Source organism: Halyomorpha halys, unplaced genomic scaffold (assembly GCF_000696795.3).
Source record: "Halyomorpha halys isolate HHAL.00 unplaced genomic scaffold, Hhal_1.1 Scaffold171.1, whole genome shotgun sequence".
NCBI classification, from domain to species: Eukaryota; Metazoa; Arthropoda; class Insecta; order Hemiptera; family Pentatomidae; genus Halyomorpha; species Halyomorpha halys.
In genome coordinates, this window is record NW_027115842.1 from 128,613 (window position 1) to 133,573 (window position 4,961).

Below are 4,961 nucleotides of genomic sequence, written 5' to 3' on the forward strand. Positions count from 1 at the left end.
TTAAACCAAAGATCATGAATACCCCTATAGTAGTAGAGGAGTAAAGAAATGCTTTTAAAAAAAAAAAACCTTCTAAACTTTTAGCTCACTCTTGTAGTATTATGATTAACCACAATGGAGTCATAGCTGTGACATTAAATATCAAAATTATGACTACATTTATCTTCCACAAGCCAAGAATCTGTGTCTGTGGATCCCACTCAACTGTAGAGCCCTTCGAGTGGGAAACAGAACATCAAGAACTCTCAGTAATGTGATTATGTTTCACCTCAAAGCAAAGTGCACACGCAATTCAAATAATGTAAATTATCATTCATATCTTATTTAGGGAGCGGGATAGCTAAATCCAAGAACTTGGGTTCGAATCCAGCTGTGCCAGATACTTATTTATTGTGCAACTGTAGCCAGGAGTTTTCTTAATAAACAACTTTCCTGCATTATATCGGAAACAATTTTTTATTTGCATCAAACATATTTTCATATTTTTTTCAAATGGGATTATTTTTTTATTAACTGTTCATAGAAAACATTAATTGAAAAATTGATCAAATTAATTCAATTTTTTATTCACTCCTTACTTTTAAGAACTGTAAATATATTTTGGAATCCTTATTATTCTTATTGAAATGAGTCTGAACAGTGCAGAGAAGCAAGAATTTGTTGAGAACGTTATAATGGAGTTTCATGATAGATATAGCAAATTATGAGGAGTAACATTTACTACAATTTCTGTTCTCTTCATATTTGCGATTAAATGAACGGCTTAATAGATTATTAAATAATTGTGCGAAATCCCTGTAAGCTTCAACTTAAAGCTGCCTTCAAGGGGCGTGGCTTAATCTTCACCTCTTAGCGTCATTTCTGTTTTGAAGAAGAGTACGGTTATGGCACCAACCTGACTGGGGATTGAAAAAAAAAAAGGAATGAAGATTTCCGAGCTTATAGTAACTTAAGAATAGCAAATTGACAGTTTATTTTACGACTTATACATGTGTGTTAGAGGGGTGGGAGTAAGATTGACAAACGTTCGATAACAACAGTTCTTCGTTCAAAACGAATGAACTGTTCTTCGTTCAAAACGATTGAACTGTTCTTCGTTCAAAATGAATGAACTGTTCTTTTTATTTCGTTCCCCAGTTCGCCACTAGTGTCGTTGTAAATTATAGTCAGGGTGAATACAAAATGGTGGATCTGTTTTAAAACGTTAAAATTAAAGCTAGTTTAATGTACTGTAAAGAAGTTTATGACCATTACCTTCGTAGGAATAGTAGTTTTTATTATGATATTCGACAAAATGTTGATTTGTAGCTGTTCGCATAAAAGTTTAACTAATCAAAAAATCTATCTCTGGAACACGTACAGATGCCTGCAAGTACTCAAAGTAAAGCTAATTTAATTGTAAAATAAATTCACAAAATGTCGATTTCAAGTTGTTCGAATGCAATTTTTGAAAATATCACTAAAATTTCTACTGCTATAAAGTAGTGTATAGTTTTCATGATATTCCTATATGAATATGAATGTACTATAAAGTAGCTTATGACCTTTATCTTCGTAGCAGTAGTAGTGTTCATTACGTTTGCTTAAATTAATTAATTTGGACAAAATTTCATGTGCAAAATTCATATTCATGCAGGAATATCATGAACTTATACCTAGTTTATACCAGTAGAATTTATTTTACAATTAAACTAGCTTTACTTCGAGTGCTGGCGGGCATCTGTACGTGTTCTAGAGATATATTTTTTGATTAGTCATTATTTAAAGTAGAGTAAATTTATAATAAATATACTAAAATATAATTTGTAGTGTTGTTAATAGTTTCAGAGATATAGAGCTCTAAACGAAAAATTAATTTTTTTACTTTGAGTACTGGCGGGCATCTGTACGTCTTATAGTTCCTGAGATATAGTTTTCGTAAGTCAAACTTTTCTCCTAAAAGCTACAAATCAACATATGAAATTATTTTGTCAAATATCATGTAAACTATTACTCCTACGAAGATAAACATCATAAACTACTTAACAGGACATTAAAATAGCTTTAATTTTAGTACTGTTCAAAATAGATTTCCGAAAATAAATTCACTAATAGCTTATTTTCCGTGCATTTCTTATGAATTGTTGCTTTTTTAAAAGCTTCATGGAAAACGTAAATAGTTCTATTATGACTCATATTTCAGAAAATTTACTCTTCTTTAAATAATGTTCTCTTAGGTATTGTAGTGCTGTTGATATTTTTCAAGATATGGAGCTCCAAATGAAAAATTATAGATTTTGAGACATCCGCCATTTTTTATTCCCCCTACCTATACTTGGCAGACTCATCAATTTTGATTATTAATTATACATAGTTTTCATTAATGTAATAAAAAATTGGGGTGAAATAACTACCTTTTTTTTTCTCTTGGGCTCTTGTACTATGAGTACATGACAAAAAGTAATTCTAATTCATCTTTAATTTCCATTATTTATTGAAAGTTGATAAAATTAACCTATCGATAACTTTAAAACTGTCTGGTTTTACCTCTTAGTCCTATTAAGAAATAGCTTAAAATGATTAAACACTGAAACATACGTTAAAGTAAGGTAGAAATTGGACAGCTTAGCCGATCACAACGTACAATTTAAACAAACGCGGATTAATTTTGCCTATCGATCCATTTTTAAGTGATAAAAGATATATAAATAAAATAATCTAGCAATTTTGAGGTAGCTTAGAAAGAAAAAAAAAAAGGTTCGAATCCGGCCTGGGACGTTGACTATTTTCATTGAGTGGCGGTCCCACAAGAAGAACTTTGACCCCCAACCATGGTTAGGCAGTATAGGACTCCAATGGGAGTCTTGGCCGAAAAAAAAAATGACAAAAAGTATCTGATAAGCTCAATAAAATACGGCATTTTTATTTTAAAAAACTATCAGAAAAGGCAATGCTTTGATATTGCTATTTTTGGGGACGAGTATATATTAATTGAACACTATTGAAACTTTGATATTGATTAGTATATAGATGAAGTGATAAGACCGTAACTATAGTAACATAAATGATAATCCTAGTCCTAGGTTAAGCTTTATAAGCATAGAGGTACCGCCATCGTTCAGTGAACTATCGTTCTTATTTTTCTATAAGTGATAATCAGTTTAATTAAAAGTTATAATAAATTATTTCTGATTTGTTGTTGGTAGTGTTTTGTGCAATAAGGAAGGCATTGAGCGCAAGCAGCGAAACGCTATCTAATCTCAAGGAGGCACTGCCAACTGTAGTGGATCATTCAAACTCCTGTAATTGGAATTTAATTTATTGATCACTAGTTCCTTCTCATATCTCTCTAATCGGTTGACACAGCATAGCTGCCCTCTTGGTAAATATTTGCCTTCACACACTCATAAATCATTTAGTCTTCAAACATATTTAGCAACTAAAAAGAACAAAAAAAAAAAATGTTGTTTTGCAAACAAGCATGACAGTATTTCTCAAAATTTAATTAATTAAGATATATTTACTGTGACGGTGTAACGATAATAAACCTTATAGTATTTTTTTTTATAATTAATTGTCAACACTAATGAATTTAATAATATTGGGCACAATGTACATTTTTCTTTTATCTTAAATACAATATAAATGAACGTTTCGCTCTTGAACTAACATAAGCTCTCAATGTGAGCGGTTCGTTCAGGAAATGAGTAATTAGGGCTCACTTTGAACTTGTTTGGTGCAACATAATGTTGTTAGTAACATTAGTACAAGAGCTCAAGAGGAGAAAAAGGCAGTTACTTCAACCCAATTTTTGTTTACTTTAATGAAAACTATGTATAATTACTAGTCAAAATTGACGAGTTTGCCAAGTATAGTTAGGAGGAATAAAAAATGGCGGCTGTTTCTAAACGTTTAAAAAAATAATTTTTCATTCGGAGCTCTATATCTTAAAAACTATCAACAGCGCTAAAAAAACCTAATAGAATGTCATTAAAAGAAGAGCAAATTTTCTGATATATGAGTCATAATAGAGCTATTTAAGTTTTTGGTTATTTAAGGTAATCTGTAGAATAACCTACCCAAAAGTCAAAAGTATATAAAGAGTAAACTGGTAGAAAAATTGAAAACAAGGAGGCGTGCCTTTCAGGGGCGTGGCCAAGGAGGCAGGGAAGAGTACGAGCCAATCACTGGCTGCTTTTTGTTTTAGTTTAGATTACAATGGCGGACATTCCTGTTAATCTTTATGTATACCTTCCTTTCGTGGGCGTGGCTTTTTTGCCTTCACATTTCCTTTGAAAGGGAGTATTGTTATGACACGCCTCTGGTAGTATAGGAGGTAAAAAAAAAGAAGCGTGGTAGTCTACTCCCATGTAACATAATATCATTATAATCGAAATTAAAAATATCTCACTAAATTATAAAAATTTAATATACTTTAAGTGATTACAAATTAACAAAACACATTTTGAATATAACCATAGATATCAAGATTATACAAGAAACTATGACATTACATTTCTATAAAATAAATAATTCAAATTTTATCCATTATAGTCTCAAAACCTTTTATTTCTCTTATAAATCCGAAGTTTCGGCCAATCTGGCCATCCTCAGGGACAATCTAGTTAATACAACCTTGAAACTATATAATTTAAAAAACTTTTATCACAACCTAAGGAATAGTATCTGCTGATAAATGATTTTAACTTTGTTTTAAGTGATATTTGACTAATTAGAAATTGATGTTTTTGACTTGGGCAGAATAGCCTGCATGGAGTTAGAGTTTTTTAAATTATATAGTTTCAAAGTTGTATTATGTAAATTGTCCCTGAAGACGGCAGGATTGGCCGAAACGTCGGACTTAGGTTTTGAGACTATAATGGATAAAGTTTGAATTATTTATTTTAAAAAAATTACCATTTCCTTATAATCCTCCCCTACCTCACTGATAGAACCTTTAAAGTAAATCATAACCTAGCCTA

At 31.0% G+C, this 4,961-nt stretch overlaps 1 long non-coding RNA gene across 1 annotated transcript in view; it reads left to right on the forward strand.

The window, feature by feature from the left end:
* LOC106678989 (uncharacterized) overlaps positions 1-4,961 on the forward strand; it is a 26,251-nt gene that overhangs the window by 798 nt on the left and 20,492 nt on the right. The window lies entirely within an intron of this gene.